This window comes from Macaca nemestrina, chromosome 10 (genome assembly GCF_043159975.1).
Source record: "Macaca nemestrina isolate mMacNem1 chromosome 10, mMacNem.hap1, whole genome shotgun sequence".
NCBI lineage: Eukaryota > Metazoa > Chordata > Mammalia > Primates > Cercopithecidae > Macaca > Macaca nemestrina.
Window position 1 is genome coordinate 55,489,397 of NC_092134.1, and position 26,356 is coordinate 55,515,752.

The 26,356-nt window shown below is 35.6% G+C and overlaps 1 protein-coding gene across 13 annotated transcripts in view; it reads right to left on the bottom strand.

The window, feature by feature from the left end:
• The window catches only part of LOC105473314 (neuron navigator 3), an 899,580-nt gene that overhangs the window by 327,189 nt on the left and 546,035 nt on the right, over positions 1 to 26,356 (bottom strand). Inside the window, exon 3 of one of the 13 annotated variants that reach the window (XM_071070568.1) lies at positions 26,233 to 26,294. The exons of the other annotated variants lie outside the window; for them this stretch is intronic. The gene's annotated coding sequence lies outside the window, so the exon portion shown is untranslated. The remainder of the gene's footprint in view (positions 1 to 26,232; positions 26,295 to 26,356) is intronic. 13 annotated transcript variants of the gene reach the window in all.

The window sequence follows — 26,356 nt, forward strand, 5'->3', positions numbered from 1 at the left end:
CAAAAGTATTAGCACTCTTTAAATAAGTCTCTCAAAGTGGAAAAAGGAGATTAACACAGAATAACTCCACTCATCCTTCCAACAAATATTTATTTTCTATTAAATCTTGGGGCTTTTGCAAAATGCTAACCATATAAGAATAAACATAGTACATATTGCCTTTGTTATCATGTAGTTTATAATCTAGTGGAGAAAAACAAGTGTCACATAATCACAAAAATAAATATGAATTTCAATAAGACTTAACCTCAGTCCTAATCATATTGTCATGATCTTTCACTGGATACTGGTTTTGAAGTTACCACATAAGGCAAAAAGTACTCATACTTAAATTTTCCCTTGAAAATTCTAAGTTCCCATTGAAGCAGAAAACACATAGTTGTAAGGATTGAACCCTATATAGTTGTGTAGAAATTGAAGCCAACTAAGGGATCCAAGTCTTCCATCTCATGATTACCAAACAGCAAAACTAAACGGAATGGTGGGCAGAAATGTTTCATAGCATTCACATTACTTTCTCTTTAAGTCTACCCTCACTCTCTCCCCTCTTATCAGCTCCTATCACTGAATTTCCTAATTAAATACACCTATGCTGAAAAACCGTGTGAGAGGTTCCTCTGTTTCTCCAGAATGGGTTCTTCTCTAATGCAAGGCCAATACTTGTATCATTAGCTACTAACATTATACCTGGAACCTAATTCATGTTTGTTTAGTGAACATGAAAAACTGTTGCCAAAGTCCCATTCACCTAGAAAAGAATGTTCCATTCTCATAGAGCTTGGAATCCATACTGCATTAAATGAAAACAACTGAAAAATCTCATACAAAGGCATTTTAAGTTGACTATGATGATTAAAATCAAGGGGTAGAAACCAACATCTGACTGGAACCACAATATTATAGCTTATTTCAGCCCGATAATTATTTATTGATAGGCACTGTTCTAGATATTTATGTAAGAAAAAAAGAATTTTTCTAAAAAGCATATCCAAGTCCAGAAAGATTAAGAAAATGGCATTAAACATGGATCAAATTCAGCTGCGTTTATTCAGTAAGCTATGGTAGTTAAATGCAAGAATATCAGAAAACAGAAATGAGGGCTCTATCTGTATCCTTGAGAAAGATGAGTTCAGCAATGAGTTGTCCACGGGTAGAAACAATAAAATGCTTAAGTGACATTCAAGATCAATTTGCTATAATTTTAAATTGAAATAATCTATAATCATTGAACATATATGAAGATAAGATAGCCCCTATCCTTGAGGGATTTATATTCCAACATGTTAGACCAATATGTATGTTGTGTTTAGCATGTTAAGTTTAGCATACAGACTAACACATACATTGTGGTGACAGTGGGGAATGTATGGGAGTTCAAAGGAGCTGGAGGGAAATAATTTAACCACTAAACAGCAGGCTGTATGAGGAGAAGCCATTCAATGTTACTAGAGCGGAGAAATGAGGCTGTAATTGAATGCAGGACCAGGTCATGGCAGTCTTGTATGCCACACAGCACTTCACCCTGTGGCGATAGAGAGCATTCATATGGGTGCAGAATGGTCAGATTTACATTTCTCAGGCAGCAGTTGAAAGATTGGTTAGGAGGCAATAAGACTGAATTGAGACTAATGACTACCAACAAGGTGTCTTCAGAGAGAGATGTTGATAATTGAAACTAGGGCAGTGGTGATAGAGATAGACAAGGGGGGAATTGAAGATTTGATGTTTGGCTCAGATAGATAGATAAATGATGTTTCTTTTAACAGAGAGGAGGAATAGCCTAAAAAGGTTGTATTTATTTAAGTTAAATTATTCTTATTAGAAAGATTTAGTTACTATTATTGTCAAGAAAGGTGAGAAGGATGGTAGTACTAAAGGTATGTCTCCAGTTGGACTTAAACTCATCTTAAGCAAGAAGACAGTTAGAGAATAATTCAAATTTCAAATGGGTTTTTATGCTTTAGCAATGTTCTTTTAAGAACGTGGACACTCTGATGTGTTCAAGTGCATGTTAACAGATCATTACTCAACAGAGAAACTAAGAGAAGGAAATGGGCATAGGTAAAGAAATTTAGAAGCATACTGGAAGTCACTTCCCATTTAAGATCAGAACATTTTCTTAAAATTTTTGATTCACAAAAACACTCCTCTAGGGCAGATACAACTTGTAAAAAGCAAGGAAACTCCATATATGGCCAATACAACATTTATTTTTACGTGGGTGTCTATTGTACAACAAATCAACATGCACTTATTGAGTACTTATTCTGCATAAGGTACGATCGGAAACTGCTAGGGTTATCTTTTTCTGAAAATAAGAGACATATATACAAAACTAGTAGCAGAAAAAAAAGTAGCAGTGCAACCTTTGGCAAGCTACTTAGTTTCCTTAGACTTCAGATTAACAATTGATATAATTAGACCATTACATTTTAAGAGTGTTTCCAGCTCTGTGACTCTACGACGTAAATAGAGACACTCGATCACACTTCAGTGTAATAAAACACTTATTAACTCCTAAAAAGCTTAACATTTTAATTGTTTAACCCATATAGGTATAACCTCACTTTCAACAAAAATGATAAGAAAATGATGAGACTCATTAACCTTAAAGAAAATGACACAAAGTTTGACATTATATAGTAGCCCTGATACATGTTGTGTTCCATGAATGTAGACTCTTCCAAAAATAAAGATGAGATTCCAGAAATGCTCCATCCATCATTAATATCATTAACAAAAATTACTTTAAGACATATTTTCATAATATTTCTGAAAGTTGGGGAAATTCATTAAAAATTTGGAATTGTCAATCTTTCTTTTCCTTCCTCGTAAGTTTTACTAAATTAACGGTGAACATCAGAATTGCTGAAACAATGAAATAATCAGGAGTACCTGGGATGGAATTTTAGTTGTCAAGTTGAGTGGATTAAGGAATACCTAGATGACTAGTAAAAGCATTCTTTCCGGGTATGTCTGAGAAGATGTTTCTGGAGAGACTGGTTTTTGAATTAAGAGACTGAATAAGGAAGATCTACCATCAATGTAAGTGGACATCATCCAAACAACTGAGATCCTGTTTGGATGAGAGAACACAAAAGGCAAAGGAAAGGTAAATTTGCTCTTTCTGTCCTGTAGCTGGTACACCCTTTTTCTGCTATTGGGCACCAGAACTCCAGGTTCTCCAGCATTTGGACTCCAGGGAATTACAACAGGACACACCAGATTCTCAGGCCTTTAGCTTCAGACTAAAGTCATACCATTGGCTTCCCTGGTTCTGGATCCTTTGGACTTGTACTGAGCCACACTACCAGCATCTATGAGCCTCCAGCTAGTAGACATCCTATTGTGGGATTTAGACTCCATAATTTGCATGAGAGAATTCTGAGGATATATCACCTCTTCATCTATCTATCTATCTATCTATCTATCTATCTATCTATCTATCTATCTATCTATCTGGCATCATCATCTAATCTGTCCATTCATACAACCATCCATCCATCCCTCCCTCCCTTCCTCCCTCCATCCATCCATCAGTTCTACTGGTTCTATCTTTTTGGAGAATCCTGACTAAAACACGACCATTTTCCAAGAATTGACACTGCTTCTAGGCACCGTTCTAAAGATCATCCAGTTATCAAATAAATCAACAGGACTTAGGAGCCAGGTTTTCTTCCTTTACTTGAATGAATGAAACACATATCAAAGCTGTAGTTGGGTGCTGTACCTCCCAAAGAGGTTATCGTTGGCTTTACTTTAAATTATAACAGGATAATATGAACAAATATTTCATGTGGCCAAATACAGTTCATTTCATGCCTTGTTTATAAAATAATATCAGGAAAACACAGTCACATTTTTTCTAGGAAAGATTTCCATCTGGACACCTGACTTCCAATTTCCCTGTGGTAAACTGAAAGATAAAAGAGAAACAGAAAAACCAATAGAGTAACAACTGGTGATAGCAAAAACCCAATGGAACAAGACCATCTTCAAGATAAAGAAAAGAGGAAAGAACTCCCTTTATCATGAAATAACTAGTTAGTATGCATGTTCTTACCTGACTCTCTCTCATACACACTTTCTCTCTCTCATTTAGTAAATATGTTAGAAGAAAATAGCTTTTATTTTTCAAAAATTTCAACTTTTATTTTAGATACAGAGAGTATATGTACAGGTTTGTTACATGGGTATATTGCATAATGCTAGGGTTTGCGTATGGACCCGTCACCTATGTAGTGAGCATAGGACTCAATATGTGGTTTTTCAGCCCTTGCCTTCCTCTTTGTCTAACCTATCTAGTAGTCTAGCAGGGCCTATTGTTCCCACAGTTATGTCCATGTGCCCTCAAGGTTTAGCTCCCAGTTAGTGAGAACATACAGTATTTGGTTTTCCATTCCTGTGTTATTTGCTTGGGATACTGGCCTTCAGTTGCATACATGTTGCTGCAAAGGACGTGACTTTGTTCTTTTTATAGCAGCATAGTATTCCACAGTGTATATGTGTACTTTCTTTAACCAATCCACTGTTGATGGACTTTCTGTGTTCTTAGGTTCATTCCATGTCCTTTGTTATTGTGAACAGCATCGGGATGAACCTATGAGTGCATGTGTCTTTTTGGTAGAATAATTTATTTTCCTTTGAGTGTATAACCAGCAATAGAATTGCTGGGTCGAAATGGTTGCTCTGGTTTAAGTTCTTTGAGAAATCTCCAAACTGCTTTCCACAGAGGCTGACCTAATTTATATTCCTACCAAGAGTGTATAAGCATTTCCTTTTCTCTGCTGCCTCACTAGCCTAGCACCCGTGGTTTTTTGACTTTTTAGTAATAGCCATTCTGACTGATGTGAAAGGGTATCTCATAGGGTTTTTAATTTGCATTTCTCTGATGATCAGTGATGATGAGTGTTTTTTCCTGTGTTCGTTGGTCGCGTGTATGTCTTCTTTTGAGAACTATCTGTTCACATCCTTTGCTGATTTTTAAGGGAGTTACTTGTTTTTGTTTGTTGAATTGTTTAAATTCCTTATAGATTCTAAATATTAGACCTTCATTAGATGCACAGTTTATGAATATTTTCTCCTATGCTCTAAGGTTGTCTGTTGATAGTTTCTTTTAATGTGCAGAAGGTCATTAGTTTAATTAGGTACAACTTGTCAATTTTTGTTTTTGTTGCGATTGCTTTTGGGGACTTAGCCAGAAATTCTTTATAAAGCCCGATGTCAAGAAGGGTATTTCCTAGGTTTTCTTGTAGGCTTTGTATAGTTTAAGGCCTTACATTTAAGTCATTAATCCAGTTTGAGTTACTTTTTGTATATGGTGAACAGTAAAGGTCCAGTTTCATTCTTCTGCATATGGCTAGCCAGTTATCCCAGCACCATTTAATGAAATAGAGAGTCCTTCCCCACTGCTTGTTTTTGTCAGCCTTGTGGATGAACAGATGGTTGTAGGTATGCAGTTTTATTTCTGAGTTTTCTGTCATGTTGTATTGCTCTATGTGTCAACTGGTATTCTACCAGTACCATGCTGTTTTGGTTACTGTATCCATAGAGTGTAGTTTGAAGTCATGTAGTGCTATGCCTTCTGCTTTGTTCTTTCCGTGTGAGATCACTATGCCTGTCTGGACTCTTTTCTGTTCCATGTGAATTTTGGAATAGTTTGTTTTCTAATTCTATGAAAAATGCCATTTGTAGTTTGATAGGAATAGCATTGCACCTTTAAATTGCTTTGGGCAGTATGACCAGCTTAACATTATTGATTCTTCCAATTCATGAGCATGAATCTTTTCCCAATTATTTGTGTCCTCTCTGTTTTCTTTCAGCAGTGTTTTGTAGTTATCCTTGCAGAAGTCGTTCACCTCCTTGGTTAGCTGTATTCTTAGGTATTTCATTTCTTTGTGGCTATTGTAAGTGGCATTGTGTGCTTGATTTGACTCTCAGCATGGATGTTATTGGTATATAGAAATGTTACTGATTTTTGTACATTGACTTTCTATCCCGAAACCTTACTAAAGTCACTTACCAGTTCTAGGAGTCTTAGGGTTTTCTAGGTAGAAAATCTTATTGTCAGGGAAGAAAGATAGTTTGACTTATTTTCCTATTTGAATGCCTGTTGTTTCTTTCTGTTCACTAATTGCTCTGACTAGGACTTCCAATAATATGTTGAATAGGAGTGGCAAGAGTGGGCATCCTTGTCTTGTTCCAGTTTTCAAGAAGAACAGTTTTTTAACCAAGTATAATTTAAAATAATTTTGGTGACACAGTGGGAAAGCTGTAAAAGGTTGACTGTTATTTTCTAGGAATGCTGAGAGATTATCAAATCTGATTCTGATATACAGTTCAATAAAAAGTTCAGCTGAGCTACCAGCCATTTGCAAACACTATAGTGACTGAGGATTTCATCTCTAAATACAGAAAGTCAAGTATTAGACTGGGCTAGAGAGAGAGAGAGACCAATCTTAAAACAGTTCCTAAGGTCAAAATCCCTACGGTAAAAATTCCATTAAAAAGTGTTATATCCATAATAAATTCTTATATTATGCACACTTGAGTTTGAGGTCCACTGAGTAAAGGAAAGATGACAGGAATGAAGAAACTACACATATGTAGGCATTCTGCCTTACAGACACAGTCATGCTGGGCTAGCTACTAAGGAGGCTGAGGAGTTTGAGGCTATAATGCACTATGATGGTTCTTGTGAATAGCTGTGCCTTCTAGCCTGGGCAACATAGCAATAGCAAGACCTCAATTCAAACATAAATAAATAAATGAAATAAAATAAAGATAAAGTAATATGTCACTTCATGATGGGGCTATGTTCTACGAAATGCCTTCTTAGGTGATTTCATCATTTTGTGAACATCATAGAGTGTAGTTACACAAACCTAGATGGAACGGCCCACTAAACACTGAGGCTTTGTGGCCTGTGCTATTGTTCTTATGCTAGAAACCTGTACAGCATGTGACTATACTAAATATCATGAGCAATTGTTATACACGGGAAGTTTTGTGTATCCAAACATATCTGAACATAGAAAAGACAGAATAAAAATAAAGTACAGTATTATAATCTTATGGTACCACAATCATATATGCGGCATATCTTTGATGGAAATATCATTGTGTAGTACCTTACTGCAATTATAATATCTCTGGTCATAATTGGCAGAGTAGGTGGAAACAGCATCAATGAACCACATAACTCCAGAAGGCGTCACTCACTTTTCATTATCTCCTGATGGCGTCCAGTGATTAGTCTGAGCAATACAACATTGAGGCTCTGGATGGAGTAGTTAAAATATTTCTGTTTACTTGCAGGTTTTATCCATCTTCTACCCCATATAGAGCCTCTATGAAGTTACTGTACGCTAACAAAATTGTCCATTTTCCTGAAAATCACATTTTATATGATGTGATTTCACGAAAAGACAGCTATTTGCCAAGGACAGGTTTTCTTCCTTAGGCTTCCTGCTGATATCTTCCCCAAATGAGAAATCAAATAAAAGAAACAGAATTGTGCCATTCATGACTTCTTTATCACTTGAAAATGGAGGTTCAGATATATTTTTATGACATGCCATTTGGAAGCTGGGAAGGCCTGGGCTCCTATTCATTGTCACCTATTGTTGAAGCATAAAAGGTAAACTTATTCATCATAACTACTGCTAATTATTAAACACTTAAGCCATGTACATTTTTACAAATATAATCACACTAACAACATTCCTGTAAGGCAGGGATTATCACCATTATGCATGAATAAGGAAAATGAAAGTAGAGAATTTAAGTCATTTATCCAATGTATCAGAAGCATGAGCATTTGAACTCACATCTGTAGGACTTCGTTATCACCTACTGTCTACTACAAAATTGTAGAAAATATGACTTTGGCTTAACATGAGAAAGCACTTTTTGAAAAGTTATAGCTATCCAACATTAAAATAGATTAATTTGGTGATAGTGAACTCTAATAACTACAAATAATACTTGCAGAGAGTTTTATAGCTGTAAATAATGTTCTTTATTTTTGAGATGGAGTTTCACTTCGCTGTTTCGCCCAGGCAGTAGTGAAGTGGCTTGATCTTGGCTCACTGCAACCTCAACCCACCAGGTTCAAGCAATTCTCCTGCATCAGCCTCCTGAGTAGCTGGGATTATAGGTGTCCATCACCACACCTGGCTAATTTTTGTATTTTTAGTTGAGACAGCGTTTCTCCATGTTGGCCATGTGCCAGGCTGGTCTCAAACTCCTGAGCTCAGGTGATCCACCTGCCTCAGCCTCCCAAAATGTTAGGATTACAGGCATGAGCCCCTGCACCCGGCCGGAAATAATTTTCATATGCATGATATCATTCAGCCTATATAGCCCTGTTGATCAAATATTATTTTAATTCCAATTTAATATAAATTCTGTGGACATAAATCTTGTAGTGTGTAAAGAGTTTATTTATATATCTACTAAACAACTTGCTGCTCTAAAATTGCATGGTTCTGTACAGATGTAGAGGAGACATTTTTGAGCCTGGGGAATTTGCAGGGTAGCTATCCAAGCGGGTTCGCAACTCTCCCTTACTCATAAATAGTTCTTGCAGCAGCAGCTATATTTGGTGACTTAGGGCTACAAACCTCCACTGTGGGTTCCCTATATTTAGATCTGCTTCTCTTCTGCAAGGGTCAGTGAAAATAAAGAAATGACTGTCTGGGACAAAGTGTGTATAGGTAGCAGACACAAATATGCTCAACTGGGAAATAAAATTTTGCAAATTTGGTTCTACTTCCTATAAACATCTTACTGGAATGTAATGAGGTTGGTACGAAGGTTAGTTTATTTCAGCTATTCTGAGAAAATAATTCAAGTCCAAATTTGACAGCCAAAGACTATTTCAAGAGGAAAGAGTAAATACAATGAGAATGCTAAAAAACATGATAGAATTAAAACAGAGCAAATGTAATCAACATATCTAAGCTTACGTGGCACTAGAGACTTCACAATCAGATCACATTAACTTTAAAAAAATAGACCTTGTTTTTTTAGAAGTTTAAGCATTACAGAAGATTGAGGAGATAATACAGTTTCCATATGCTCAGTACCCAGTGCCTTCTATAATTACATATCTATCTTATATAACTATGGTGTGTATATTATAGTTAATACTGATGTTAATACATTACTAGCTGGGTGTGGTGGTTCACACCTGTAACCCCAGCATTTTGGGAGGCCGAGGTGGGCAGACAGTGGAGGTCAGGAGTTTGAAACAAGCCTGGCCAACATGGTGAAACCCTGTTTCTACTAAAAATACTCCCCAAATTAGCCAGGCATGGTGGCACATGCCTGTAATCCTAGCCACTTGGGAGGCTGAGGCTGTAGAATTGCTTGAACCAGGGAAGTGGAGGTTGCAGTGAACTGAGATCTCGCTAGTGCACTCCAGCCTGGGCAACAGAGCAAGACACCATCTCAAAAAACAAAACAAAACAAAACAAAACTTACCAACTAATTCTGTATCTCATTCAGATTTCATGAGATTTTACCTAATGTCGTTTCTCTTCCCATGTTCTCATTCAGGTACCACATTACTTTTAGTTGGCATATCCCCTCTGGCTCTTTTTCCTATCAGTTTCTTTGACTCCCCTTATTTTTGGTGACCTTGACAGCTTTGGGGAGCACTGGTTAGGTACTCTGTAGAATGCTCATTTATTGGAATTTGCCTCATACTTTCCTCATGATTTTACTGGGGTTATAAGCTTTTGGGAAAAAGACCAGAGATAAAGTGCCTTTCCTCACATCATATCAGAGGTAAAAACTATCCAAATGATGATACTGATCTTGCTAACCTGGCTGACACACTGTTTGTCTGGTTTCTCCACTATGAAGTTATTTGTTGCCTCTCCCTCCTCCTCCCCACCCCCACACCACGGTCACTTCCAATATGACACTGTACACTTCGGAAGACAGTCACTATGTATAGTCCACACTTAAGGAGTAAGGAGTTATGCTCCACTCCTTCAGGTGGAGAATTTTCATCACTTATTTGGAATTCTTATGCATGGGGGATTGGTCTATTATCCCCATTTATTTATTTCCTAATGTGAAACCTGATACCAGCTAGTTTCTTGCTTCTATTTAGATAGTCCACACTTTTTGCTCCAGAAATACTGCCAACAAAGCTCTGAGAAAAATATCTATAAACCTACTCTTTTATATCCAGTCAAGTTATTTGTTACCTATAAATGCAATATAAAATGAATTTTAGACATGAAAGGTTTCAAAATATACTGACAGAAAAGCATACTAGAAATAATTTGTAAAGAATTGATCTTAGATTTTAAAAATAAATCTATAAAAATAATTAAAAGAAATCCTGGTGAGCAAAGGCTATTGAAATTATTAATTTAAAACTTTTATTATTTTAATAATAAAATAACTGGGACTAAAATCTCAAATTATATTGATGTAGAGATGGAATCAGCAAGGTAGGGAAGATACAAAAGAGAAATGTTCTCTTGTTTTTGTTTTTATGCAATTTTTTAACTTTTTATAGCCTAATGTATTTTGACATTTCTTGTAAAACTTAAAATGCAGCAAATCAAGATTTTTACAATAAGTAACTTTAAAATATTACCTAAAAATTGTTAGTGAATTTTCTGAAAAGCTTTAATGGATATAAATGTTTAAGGAACATATAAAATGTTTTGTGGTGTGATTCTTACACTTAAAATTAAGACAACTCGTAAGTACTATAATTAACATCACAAAGGTGTCCAGTCTCATAACTTTCAAATATATACTGAGAATTCACTCTCGTTTTTGACAGACAGCTGAGGGAGGAAATATAACTTTTCATTAGAAACATAAAAAGCAGAAAAAAATTTAAGTAGGCAGCCCAAACGTAAGCCAAATTTTAATCCTAAATCCTAAGAAAAAGCCTTGACTGAACTTGATTAGCAAAGTTAACTTTCACAGTAAACTGAAAGACTCAAAAAGTGGCTTGTACATCATCCATATTTCTTACACTTTATCACAGGAAATATGAATGAAGCATTTGTTTCAAAATATAGTGCTTTGGTTTTTCTACTGTCTATAGATCCCACTAATTGCAAAAGCACCTTCCTCTTTACATCTAAATGGTGTTACAAATGCAATTCATCATACTTAGTGACAGAGTCCTGTCAACTAAATTAAATGCACATGTGTATGCAGTGTTGCCTACCATGTTAAACTATTTTTAAACCAGTTAGGAAACTAGCAAAAAGACCTGATTCATGAAGAAACAGCCTCTTCATTTATTTAATGAACAATCTCAAATTATTATCCTTGTTCCTCCTGCTTCCCATATTCCTGCTCAAGTGCCTTGAGTGCACTAAACTCTGTTAAAAGTTAGAGCTATATAGAAGTCTTATTGCACATTAGCTTTCTCTCTTGTTTTCAGTGTTGGAGAAGTGGGAGGACAATGAACGCCCAGTTCATGTAATCATAAAATATAAAGGGAATGTTTATTTCAACTTTGGTGCTCAGGTGTAAATTTCATATCCAAAACAATTGACTATAAAATCATGTGTGATACAATATAATGATACAATACACAAAATCATGGCTACGAAATACTGATGGAAGCATAAATTAATTATATTTTCAACTTTATTTTCATATTTACGTTACTTATTTTGGTATTTACATGGAAATAAGGACAATAACAAATTTCAGTGTCATTCTCTCTATCCTATGCCTTGGAAAAGGGCTGAGGACCTGAGCCACTAAGTTACTCCCTGTAAATGCTGTATTTTCCTCAGAAGACTACAAGAGCAAGGAGGAAATGATCATGGATCCTCTTAAGTATTGCCTACTGATAGATGAACACATGAATAGAAAGTATAGACTACTTAATAATAACGTATTTAGATGAGAAAACAAGTAGAAACATAAAAGTACATTACAGACTAATTATTGCTAATATATTTGAAACGTATAACCTAGCCTTCTGTTTATATATAGGCTAAATACAGTCAACTAAATATATAAATCAGATGAGGAGGAATATAATAAAAATGCTGTCTATTTAGATAATCAAATTATAATTGTTTTCCTCATTGACTCAATGTATTCATTAATTCATAAATTCATTAATTTAACAAATATTTATTGTTTGTGTTCTATATGCTAGGCAGTATTTTGGGAACCAAAAACACAGTAGTGAAGGAAAAGAAGTCCTTGTTCTCACAGAACTAATATTCTAATTGATAATTATAAAACATTAAATACAATAAAGAACATTGAAGCAAGATAATGAATAAGGAGTGACGAGGTGCTCTTTTGAGAAGGGTGGTAAGAGAAGACCTTTTTGAAGAGTTGTCATTTGACAGAAAGCAATATAATATACAAGGATGACCCTTCTGGATACTTAGGAATAAGGAATGTTAGGCAGAAAAACAGTAGGTGCAAAGGCCCTGAGGCCACCACATATGGGGTATTCAAGAATAACAATTTAAACATTTATAGCCTGCTGGAAGTGTGAAGGTAAAGGACTTTCTCAAAAATATTTTCTAATAAAAATATGTTTTAAATATTTTCTTATGCATAAAAGCAAATAAATGTTCAGAAAGGCCTCAATTTGGTTTCTGCTCATAGCAGCTGATGTCCTGCCACACAAAACTTTAATCTTGTTAATTGGCTTGTACTCATAAGTTCAAATAAATGCATTCTTCCTATAATGAAATATAGATTAGTTGTGCCACTTTATTTCATTTCCTCTAATGTATACTTCTGCACACGTTTCATGAAAGATATAAACTTCAGAGTAACAAATCTATAAGAAAAACAGAATAAAATAATATTTTATTGATCCAGGTGTCTCTAATGCTTAATTCATTGATTCATTGTAATAACACAGTAAGGATGGTATTATTAATCTCATTTGAAATATGGTAATCTAGTGCATCACAGACCTGTGAAATTTGGTCCACAAAAACTCTCTATTGGTAATTATAATATATGAACACATTATGAGCTGTTCTTACACTTTACACACATTCACTAATAAGACAATACAGAGTGAAATTAGATTTTTTTACGATCCACAAGAAATTGTTTACTATTAATAAAGCAATGCAAATAAGTTCATATATTTTTAAAAATCTATGAATCTCATTTGCAAAGATTAAAAAGAATGCTGGCTGTGCACACTAACTCATGCCTGTAATCCCAGTACTTTGAGAGGCTGAGACAGGAAGGACTGCTTGAGCCCAGAAGTTCAAGACTAGCCTGGGCAACACAGTGAGACACCATCTTTACAAAACATTTTTAAAAAATTAGCTGAGGATGGTGGTGTGTGCCTATAGTCCTGGCTACTTGGGAGGCTGAGGCTAGAGGATTGCTTGAGCCTGCAAGGTTGAGGCTATAGTCATCCGTGATTGCAGCACTGCACTCCAACCTGGGCAACACCATGAGACCTCATCTCAAAATAAACAAATAAATAAAAATAAATAAAAAGAATACCAACACCTAGTGTTGGCTAGGTCAGCAGTCCCCAACCTTTTTGGCACCAGGAACCAGATTCATTGAAGACAAGTTTTTCACGGACTAGGGTGGGTGGGGGTTTGAGAAGAAACTGTTCTGCCTTAGATTCTCATAAGGAGTGCACAACCTAGATCCCTCACATCGCAGTTCACAATGGGATTCATTCTCCTGTGACAATCTAATGCCACTGCTGATCTGACAGGAGCTAGAACTCACTAGCCTGCTGCTCACCTCCTGCTGTGCAACCTGTTTCCTAAAGAGACCACAGACCGGTACCAGTCCATGGCCCAGGGGTTGTGGACCCCTGGGCTAGGTTATGGAGAAATGGACTTTCTTACATGTTATTCTTGAAAAAACGAATTGACACAATATATCTGGAGAGAAATTTCACATAATACATATGCTGTTGTGTGTGTGTGTGTGTGTGTGTGTGTGTGTATGATTTGCTTATCTAAATATTTCCCCTAAGGAAAAGAAATAGTAAAGTCCTTTACTAAGACATTATAAAAACTGCAAAAAAGTTACATAAAACAGAAATGCCAAATATTAGAAATGTATTGAAATAGTCAAATCATGATTTATAATTTCAATCATTAAAAATGAAGTTTATCAAAATATATGTGGACATAGAAAAATATTTTGTTACAAAGTAACAATTTGTCACATTTGTTACATCATTTGTTACAAAGTAACAATAAGATCTGTATCAATTGTGTATCTTCACATATATTAAAACTGGACATACATATACTAATATACCAAAAAGTAAATCTGAGAAATGGGTATTGTATTAATCCATTTTCATACTGCTATGAAGAAATACCTGAGACTGGGTAATTTATGAAGACAAAGACGTTTAAGGGACTTACAGTTCCACACGGTTGGAGAGGTCTCACAATCATCGTGGAAGGTGAAGAAGGAATAAAAGCATGTCTTATAATGGTGGCAGCCAAGAGCATGTGTGTGGGGAATTGCTCTTTATAAAACCATCAGATTTTGGGAGACTTATTCACTATCATAAGAATAGCATGGGAAAAGCCCCACCCCATGATCAATTACTTCCTCCTAGGTTCCTCTCATGACATGTGGGGATTATGGGAGCTACAATCAAGATGAGATTTGGGTGGGGACACAGCCAAACCATATCAGGGATAAAGGTTTGCAAAAACTTTTTTCTATATTTTTCAAATTCTCTAAAGAGCATACATTGCATTAATTCAACACAGTGGAATATGAAAAAATGACGTAAATAAACAGCTCCTCATTGGTTGAAAGCAAAACAACAGTCATACAGAGTACTGAAATGTAAAAGTTCACAAACGCGTTATATTAAAATCTTGGTAAACATGATTTAAATAAAATAATGAGAGGCCAAAAGCCTTAATCCATTTTTCTCAGTACTTGTGCCTCTCTTAGACATTTCTTTGATTCCCTGGGACTGTCGTGAACTAGTGGTTCTGTCCTAAACCTAGACCTTGGATCCTGGACTCTCCAACCAGAACTTCCCCAAACATAAGGTCTCCTGCCCAAGACCATGGCCTTCCCAAAACATCAACCCTTCAAGGCTCACTTTTAGTTCTAACTCTTGTATTTCCACCAACTACTACCTACATCGGCCTCTTCTTTCTCTGAATGCTTTTATTTTTCAGAAGCATAGCACTTCAAGTGGAGTTAGATGACATTAATGTCTTTTTCCATATTAGCTAGTCTTACATACAAACCTACTTTATTTCAATGTTCAGTTAAAGAAATGGCAACCTGTTCTCATGCTAGAGAAGAAACTTGACCGATAAGTTGCAAGTTAATATAGTATACAAGAATATCATGTGTGTGATTCTTAATTTAAGAAAATGTCAAGTAAATTTGTTACAAAGAACTTAAACAAATTTACAAGAAAAAAAAAAAAACACGACCCCACCAAAAAGTGGGTGAAGTATATGAACAGATACTTCTCAAAAGAAGACATTTATGCAGCCAATAAACATATGAAAAAACTCTCATCATCACTAGTCGTTAGAGAAATGCAAATCAAAACCACAATAAGATACCATCTCACACCAGTTAGAATGGCAATCATTAAAAAGCCAGAAAACAACAGGTGCTGGAGAGGCTGTGGAGAAATAGGAACACTTTTACACCGTTGATGGGACTGTAAACTAGTTCAACCATTGTGGAAGACGGTGTGGCAATTCCTCAAGGATCTAGAACCAGAAATACCATTTGACCCAGCAATCCCATTACTGGGCATGTATCCAATGGATTACAAATCAATCTACTATAAAGACGCATGCACACATATGTTTATTGTGGCAGTGTTCACAATAGCAAAGGCTTGGAACCAACCCAAATGCCCATCAGTGATAGACTGGATAAAGAAAATGTGGCACATATATGCCATGGAATACCATGCAGCCATAAAAAAGGATGAGTTTATGTCCTTTGCAGGGACATGGATAAAGCTAGAAACTATCATTCTCAGCAAACTAACACAGGAACAGAAAACCAAACGCTGCATGTTCTCACTCATAAGTGGGAGTTGAACAGTGAGAGCACATTACACACCCGGGCCTGTTGGGGGATGGGGGTTAGGGGAGGGATGACATTAGGAGAAATACCTAATGTAGATGACAGATTGATGGGTGCAGCAAACAATTGTGGCACATGTCTAGGAATGTAACAAACCTGCATATTCTGCACATGTATCCCAGAACTTAAAGTATAATAAACAAAATTTTAAAAATAGAAAATTTCAAAAGCAATCTTTAACTAAATTTTTTCTTCTTATATTTGACTTAGATAAGTTATTTCTCACGTGAAATTTATCCTTTAAGATCTGTATTGGAATGTATTTCATGTAAATTTTGCTTTCTTAAATTAACTATAAGCCACTAGGGAGTAAAGTTAAGCACAGACAGGTTCCCTTGTAAATGCTTAGATTCAAGAGCTGAAATAAATGGGTCTCCTATTGTGGGCCAGTTACTTTCATGTGCTTATTTCGTTCTTCATATATCTCTGTCTTGTGTGTGGGTGTGTACATGCTTGTGCATGCATGTGTGCATTTTTTATCTCTTTGTCTCCCTGTTGTATCCACGAAAACTTTAAGGATAGAACAAATCCTTGGTGTTAAAATGAACAAATGTTTACTTAGGCTTTCACTTTGCTTCTAAGTTATGCATGACGACTGCTCTTGAATTTTGTGAAAATAACCTGTGCTTTTCACAATTCAATTGAAACCCACCCCCTTTCTCAGTTTATAAGATCCTCATGGATTAGATTCTTCTTGTCAGATCTCCCACTGTCTTTCTTCCTCTTCCCAATTCTCCTTAAACATGTCTCTTTTTCCCACTCTGCTCACTTCCTTTTCTTTCCCCAGCGTGTGGTAGATTCTCATCCACACATTCTCCAGCATCTGTAACAGAAGCAGCAAGACTAATTGATTTTCTGAGTTGTTAAAATCTCATTTTAACCCCAATATTTCTCTTTTATCCCGATTCCTAAATGTCTCACTAATAAAAAGCAAAATGTTCTAATTTTCTAGGCTTTATTCTGGAGACTTCAATCTGTTAAAGCATACCAGTTTGTCCCCTATATATTCTTGCTTGAAATTTTAGAGATGTAGCAATTATTAGAAACTTTTTTTTTTTTTTTTTTTTTTTAGAAGGAGTCTCGCTCTGTCACCAAGCTGGAGTGCAGTGGTGAAATCACAGCTCACTGCAACCTCTGCCTCCTGGTTTCAAGCAATTCTCCTGCCTCAGCCTCCCAAGTAGCTGGGACTACAGGCGTGCACCAACATGCCCAGCTAATTTTTGTATTTTTAGTTGAGACGGGGTTTCACCATGTTGCCCAGGATGGTCTCGATCTCTTGACCTTGTGATCCACCAGACTCAGCCTCCCTAAGTGCTGGGATTACAGGCATTAGCCACCGCGCCTGGTTTTTTAGAAACTTTTATACAACTACTTTTGCATTTTTATATTGCAGAAATATTTAGATAATTCCTTGGTAAATTTTGTAGACATACAACTTGAGTTGAGTACTAACAAAAGAGCATATGTTTTATCTCCTAATCCAATGCAAAAATGATAGGTAAAATAGAATTGAACATATGCATCATGCATTCATTCATTCATTCATGACATAGTTATTGCATGCCTAGTATGTGTTACATATTAGAAATACACTAGTGGATCAAACCAGGTTTTCTCTGCATAAAGCATAGAGCCTAAAGGACAAGAAAGATATTCAACAGATAATTAAAACAATAAATATATTATTAAAAATTGAATAAGGCCTCTGAATGAAAAGAACATGATATTATAAGTGAGCATAAAGCAAAAGAAACTGATCTAGACTTGGGGGGTGGGGACAGGGAGTCATGGAAGCTGGCCCTGAGAAAGTAAAGCTTAAACTGAAGTCTGAAAGTGAGTAAGACTTGCGAGGTTAAGAGCATTGGAAGGAAACTCCAGAAATGGGATTTCCAAAAACTCTTGAGAACAGGACAGACATGTCATATTCAAAATGGCTGACATGAGTAGGGGGTCACATGCGTTCAGACAAATTTTCATTTACTCAATGATATATTATGCCCAATTATAATGGGCATAATATATGATTGCATTGAACGTCTAGTTTTGTAAAAATTATTACTACCATAAAACACTTTTCAATTCAAAACTGTTTTTACTTAATATTTATTAATGATTCAAAAACCTTGCCCCCAATAGAATATGTACTACCTCTCGAGAACTTTACATTATTTGATTGAACCCTCATAATAGTTGGGGAATCAAGGCTTAGAAAGGTTAGGCAATTCACCTGAGGCCACAGGGCTAAGAGGTAAATCTAAGAATTGAATCAGCCCTGCCTGTAGCCCAGCTTTATTTCCACTTGACCTTGTTTCCCCCATATTTACTCTTGCATCCTCAGCTAGTAGAGCAGAACAGAGCATTCTAAATTCTTTTTTTTTTTTTTCTTTGGAGATAGAGTCTCTGTTGCCCAGACTGGAGTGCAGTGGCTCGATCTTGGCTCACTGCAACCTCTGCCTCCTAAGTTCAAGTGATTCTTCTGTCTCAGCCTCCCAAGTAGCTGGGACTACAGGTGCATGCTGCCATGCCCAGCTAATTTTTTTGTATTTTTAGTAGAGACGGGGTTTCACCATGTTGCCCAGCCTGGTCACGAACTTCTGAGCTCAGGCAATCCACCTGCCTTGGCCTCCCAAAGTGCTAGGATTACAGGTATGAGCCACCATGCCACCACGCCCAGCCTCTAACTTTTTTTTTTTTTTTGAGATGGAGTCTTACTCTGTCACCCAGGCTGGAGTGCAGTGGCCCCATCTCAGCTCACTGCAACCTCCATTTCCCAATTTCAAGTGATCCTCCCACCTCAGCCTCCTGAGGAGCTGGGACTACAGGTGTATGCCACTATGCCCTGCTAATTTTTGCACTTTCAGTAGAGATGGGGTTTCACCATGTTGGCCAGGCTGGTCTGCAACTCCTGACCTCAGGTGATCCACCTGCCTCAACCTCCTAAAGTGCTGGGATTACAGGCATGAACCATAATACATATGGCTTGCACTGATCTGCAATGACAGTTTTCATATTTATTAAAGGGAATCATCTCTTTTTCTTTCTTATTCAAGAGAAACTTTTCACATATCAGTTTTTTCCTCTTAGTTCAAAGTAAAACAAAATAAGATAAAAATAGAAGAATAACATACATTATCATATTAACAATATTAACATATATTAAGTGACACTTAAGGCACTCATATAATTATGTAACCAGGTTTCAGGCAAGGGTTTTCTGTTGTTGTTGTTGTTTTAGGAGGGCCCATTTTTAGTGTACAGGAACATATGCCCTGATTATTTCTCTTCACACTGAAATCCTAGTAAGCTGCTCCTGTATTCTCAAATTCTTCCTAATTTTAATAGCTGAGTTAGAACCAACTGCAAGGTTTGACTGCAAGAAAATGACTCAAACTTGGCTAAGATCACTTCCACTTTTGTTTATAATAGAACCACCAAATCTACAATTGAGGGCATGTGCCTGAGATGTGGGACAGTATCTGGTATGAGTCCACTTCCCTTTCTAATCCTCCCTAGTGATTTACTTAGCTTTGTCCATACTTGAGGGGCCCTCATCCCACAATCTACTAGGTCAGTGCAGTCCAGAACTGCAGGTTTCTTACTTTGTAAAATGTCTGGAGCCTGAGGCATAGGGTCACATTATTACTCTCTGTCTACTCTGACACAATGAAAGTAATTTTTTGCTATAATACTGTATTAGTCTGTTCTCACGCTGCTGATAAAGATATACCTGAGACTGGGTAATTTGTAAAGAAAAGGAGGTTTAATGGACTCACAGTTCCACATGGCTGGGGAGGTCTCACAATCACGGCAGAAGGTGAAAGGCATGTCTTAGATGGTGACCGGAAAGAGATCATGAGAGCAAGCGAAAAGGAAACCCCCTTATAAAGCCATCAGATCTCATGAGACTTATTCACAACCACGAGAACAGTGTGGTGGAACCTGCCCCCATGTTTCAATTACCTCTCACCAGGTCCCTCCCACAACACATGGGAATTATGGGAGCTACAATTCAAGATGAGATTTGGGTGAGGACACAGCCAAACATATCAACTGCAGTAACTCAAACTAGTTACTTTAGTGTTTTAGCTTTTATTCACCATCAGGTCTACTAAAATGTTTAGTGTCACAACTCTAGAGATGGCCTCTTTTTCATGCTTGGAGCCTTTCACAGTTCATTCTAATACTCTAGAATATTCTACAAGCCTGAACCTAATTACATTAAAGATGAAAGTAAATATATGTGAGAGGTTTTCAAAAATTTATTTTCATTAGGGTTGGATGTTTCATGTTATTTCATGGAAGAATTTGACTATAGATCTAAGCTTTGATTGCATGATAAGAGGATTTATTTACATTTGAATGTCATTCAAGTTATTCATGAACTTATACAAGAACAATATACAGTTACGATATACCATTCAAGCTTCAAACATATGAGGTTTTAAGTCCTAATCAAAGGATACACTTCTTGTAACATTAGCAGAGTAAATTTGTTACAAGTCACTTCTTAAAATTCATGTGTGATTGTAATTAAACTATAACATCTTATTTATTAGTCTTGATGTTGGATAGGAGGAAATGTTTGGTTTAGCCTTCAGTGGTTGCTGGATCATGTGAGTTTTCTGATTCAAATCAAAGTTACCTCTGTGGCTGCATAGACCAGGGGGCCTGCGGAGTCTACATGAGCCAGCAGCCACTTAAGTTAACACATTCGTGCTGTAGTAAGTTCTTTCTAAAAATTGCATTCTTGTATCCACTAACATTGTATGAACTTTCAAAACCATTCAAATTAAACCTTAAGGCTAATATATTCAATTTCAATTCTTCAATAGAATGTATAAAGAAAATATTCTAGCACCCACTCAATTCCTCTACCACTATTTATGTTTTATCTATTTGGAATAATCATTTTAAAATGGTATAAATGCATTCAGGAATTACTTTTCTGTTGTAGATTTGGATTTTTGCTTTTTGTAAAGTTAAAGTATTTTCTGCTTTTGAACTATGTGCTTAGAAATTGTATTAATTACTCTTTGCAAAGTATATTTGGTAAACTAATATCGAAAACAATGCCATCACATATTGTTTTGGTGGCTGCTTGAAAAAAAATCTTATAATGTGAGGTCAATGGGTAATATTATAAGAGCAGCAGGCTGTCTTTTCATGCATTTTAAAAAAATATGTTGATTACCCACTATATTCAAAGTAAAGAATCACAATCTTAGAAAAAGCAGGAAGTGGCAAAGTTTGTTTCACAGTAGCCACTAAAAAAATTAGAATGACTATATATATATAATATATATATGTATATACACATGTGCACACATACACACACACACACACATATATATGTAGAGAGAGAGAGAGAAGCAACCAATTGTTTTATATTATAGGGAGTTATATAGAAACTTTGTTCATTTGTTTTTTGTTAAATACATTATCTTAGAACATCTAAAGGCCCTCAATATTATTCTTAACAACATTGCCTTAAATTATAATAAGTAGAAAACTCAAACAAAATTAATTTTTTAATCACTGCAAACAGCAGTAACCACATCGATTTCAAAGGGGTCAAACATTAATTAATGAGGACATTTTCTTATATTTCGAAGACAGCTATAGTTTAAAATAATCTCAAGTTCCCCCTTTGAAAGTATATTTGTAATAACAGATGAGAAGACAATAAAACAAGTTCCATTATGTGTGTTAGAAAAGGGACCTGAACATTGTACACATGTACCCTAGAACTTAAAGTATAATTTAAACAAAGAAAAGAAAAGGGCTTGAAACACGTGGTATCTTATAGACATTATGAGGTAAAGGAAAGCATCTATTTTTCTTTCTCATTCAATAGAAACCTTTCACATATCAGTTTTGTCTCTCTCTTTAAAGTAAAATGAAAGTATAATAATATAAGACACATCTACATAAACTACAAGAGTTCTGAAAGTAGAATGAATAAATTTTAGTAAAATCATCTATTTTTACAGATGAAGTTAATGTAATAAACATATCTTAGAGTCCCTCACCCACTATATATATTTTACCTAAATTCCTCATTTATTGCCAATACAAGCGCTTTTCTCATAGATCTTACAGTGTTACATTTAGTGCCCATAAGTGATTAGAATAAAACATAAAATATGCCCAATTCCAGGAGGCTAATCCTAGAGAAGAGTAAATGCTCTGTACCTTTGTGGAGATACTTCTGGGTTAGCTCACTCATTCATTCATTATTTGAATAGATATTTACTGACCATTAACTTTGTGCAAGACACTACTGCAATCATCTTAGCACCAAGAATTAAAAAGAACAAGGCCAGTAAGACTTCTTCCCTCATCAAGCATACATTCTTAAAAAAAGAACAACAAGAACAACAAAAACAACAAATAAATTAATAGGAGAATTACAGATCGATGTACACACAATAAAGAAAATTTAACTGGGCAATATGATGCGTGGTAGATGGGCAGAGGGGACTTCAAATAGGAAAAAATGTTGCTTAAAAAGTGAGCAGAGACATTATTGGAATATATTCCTGAAAGAGGTCTATTTCTAGTCAAGTTAGCCTCAAGAATTTACATAATCTTTGCTTCTCAGCCATCTCAGAAACTATGCCTCCTTGCGTCAAAGCTCCATTAATATTTATTTACTACGTAGGGTGACATTTGCATGGCAAGGCCCTTATTACACGAGGGAAATTATTGCAAGTGTATCTTAGAACATCTTTTAAAGGGGGTTTAAAGTTGGTTTAAATCAGAATTATTTGACATTAAATGTACCCAAAGCCATATCATAACAAGGTATGTTTTAACAAATTTTACTATCACAGTTAAATGCATTTGTGAATCACTAGGCCCTACAGCTGAGAAGGTCAGGGACTTACAGGTTAGGAAAAATATCAGTTGGCAGAATGCAGGAAAGGGCTGAACATGGAAAGAAAAAGAAAAAAAATATAATTAAGGGGTGACAGAAGAAGCTATAGAATGGTGAAAGTACAAACCAAATTGGGGGTGCCCTGATCACAGGATTTAAATGAATCTTCAAGTTTAGGTATTTTTTTTGTGATGTACCAAAAATGTGCACCAGTCTTTCCCCATTTATATTGTAATCTCTGCCATAAAAGTTGTATTTTTACAGTTGCAGCTCAGATAAATTATAGTGTTTGAGAAATTGGAGATCTCTGACTATTAACTTGATTGTCCTGTATGACTCTCTCAAATAACTTTCATTTTCTGATTTTATAACTCTATTATAAAAAACAAAGAATGAAAGTAATTTGAGTAAACTGTCTTTAAGTAGCTATTTTCATCTTAATTCTAGATTTCCCTACCTTTCAAAGGATTGTCTTATCCTCAGAGTAGCCTTAAAACATGCGTCTTTGGCCGGGCGCGGTGGCTCACGCCTGTAATCCCAGCACTTTGGGAGGCCAAGGCGGGCGGATCACAAGGTCAGGAGATCGAGACCACGGTGAAACCCCGTCTCTACTAAAAATACAAAAAATTAGCCGGGCGCGGTGGCAGGCGCCTGTAGTCCCAGCTACTCAGGAGGCTGAGGCAGGAGAATGGCGTAAACCCAGGAGGCGGAGCTTGCAGTGAGCCGAGATCGCGCCACTGCACTCCAGCCTGGGCGACAGAGCGAGACTCCGTCTCAAAAAAAAAAAAAACAAAACAAAAAAAAAAAAACACATGCGTCTTTGTGGTTATATAGATTTCTTTTTTCTTTTTCATTGTAAGACATTCAAACTTCTTCACTTAAAAGGACTTAAAGATGACAGAAATATTGCTAACTGGATGAATTCCATAAACATTTCTGTCAATGAATCAAGAAATCATAGCAAAGAGAAAATTGCCATTAGATGTGTTAAGACCCAGTCCAACAGATTTTAAAATTATCTTGCAAAACTGTCCTGTGGAATTACTTATGGTACAAGAAAATATGGGAGATTTTTATTTATTTATTTATATGAAATAATAGTTGAAATAATTATGAAGACTTCAAAAAGTTATCCATCAAATAGTGACTATAAAGAAGGAAATACTAAGTGATCAACAACACCTGATGGTCTATAAAAGTTTAACTAGTAGTCAGAAAATATTCTCCTAACATCTGCTGAAGAGACTTGAACTTCTACAATTTCAAATATAGATGGTTTATTGTAACAATTCTTAGAAAAGTTAAAAATTAACCTTTTCATACAAATATGTATTCTGATCTGCATATCTATGGCAGAATTGTTGTTTGTTTACACTTTGCATTTCCTTTCCGTAGTATTTGGACAGTTGGCATCCCCAGCCCTTTCATTTTAAATGTAAACCTGTTGGATTGGTCTTAGCAGCTGCAAATAATTTAACAAGGATTTTTAAGCCATCAAAATTCCTTAAATATATGCATACAGTTCATTAAGTCATGGACAAAAAGTTTTTATTAACCAAGAAGAATGGGAACTCAGAATGTAACTTGCAGTGTTTAATAGTACAGAAATAATGAAATGGAATACTTTATTCCTGTTTTGTTTTTTTTTTTCAAGATGAGGGAAAAAAGAAGATGAAGCTTACATGACCTTCTAAAATTGAATATGACAGTATCCTCCTTCATCCTTTCCCTATTCAGGTCCTAAAATAAACAGTTGCTTCATCCAAGAAACTTCTGCCTGATTAATATGGAAACATTAGATAAGCTATTGTTTAATCAAAATAATGTTTTCAGAAGAAGGTCACATATCACCACTGATGAAATGATACTTTCCTTTCGGGCTTTCATTTATTGATAAATTCAAATGAAAGAGAACAATGATGCTCCGTTTTCTATAATTTTTTGTTATCATTTGCTTGGCACACCCATTAGACCTTGCTGGGAAGGATTACAGAAAGGATGATTAACTTAATAAACGTTTTCTCCTTTCATTCCATCTCAGAACAAAACATCAAGCCAAAGTAAACACTCTCAAATTATTCAACTGATTCTGCAGCCTGGCCGCAGTGGATTCAGCATCAGTTATAGATGATCCTCCAACTTTCCCTTCACCTCCCCCAAAACTCCTCTGGCATTACAAAACTCAAAACAAATTCATCTTGTTGACAAGCAGAACTGATTCAAGAAAGGCAGGATAGCTCATCATCTTTGTCATTAAACTTTAGATAATTAAAATGTCACACCAATTTTTCCTTGAATTAGCTGATTAACTGCTCTTTTCTATACGTTTAACTTAAAAGCACTAAAAACCATTATTTTAATGATATAGAAAATGAAATTAGAGGACTGTTACATTATTCAGTACTCTTCAAAAGACCCATGACCAAAAAAAATTCATTTTAATGTGTGTCCTACATCTGTAGAAATCTCAGAACTGCATTTGCCTGTGATTTAAAGTAACTATCACAATATTATCTATTGGAAAAATTAGAAAACATGACAGAAATGGGAGAGTAGAAAAGTATATTTGTATGTGTGTGAAATACCTTCTGGACTTTTGATCGTATTTATTTTAAAGGTATTTCAGACAAAAAAAAATCAATTGACAAAAATGGTTGAAATCCTACCTAATATGTATTCACATTGATTTTAGCCTTGGGGAGTAGGGAATATTCTTCTAGTTGCTCAAAAGAATAACTTAATTTTTACAATCGTGGACTATATACATAGAAAATGATAAAATATAGAACAGTAAACCTTCATGAAAATTACTTAAGATTTCAGGAAGTTTCTTTATAGCTTCCTCTAAGATTTCTGTTTTTTCAATAATCTACCCCCTTCCCAGCCCCAACAATTTAAAACCAAATAGGCTTTCATGAATATCTGGACAGAAGGTAATAGCAACTCTAAATTATGCATCCTATTGCTTATGTAGCAGATTGTAAATGTCCGGGGAATTCAGCAGAGGTCAAATTTCATGTGTTATTTAACTGTCTCTGCTTCATTTTTTTCACAACACAACATGACACTCTACTTGCAATGTTGAAACATTGCTTAAATAATGTGCTCTTAGGAGAGATGTATAAGCTGTTTTTATTAGTTCAACCATTCCAGATTTCTTAGCATTTGACCAGAATATAAATGGCATTAATTTAACTCATTAAATAGTGTCTTCATGACAGACGCCATGTGATAATAGAGAAGAATAGACAAAAACTCACAAAACTTCTGGTCAAGTTTGGCTAAGGAAGAGAGGGTCATGTAGACGGGTGCATATAATCATCTGTTGAAACAGAAAAAAAAAAGAAGAAAGACACAGTTCCTCTTTTTAATATGGGAAAGATT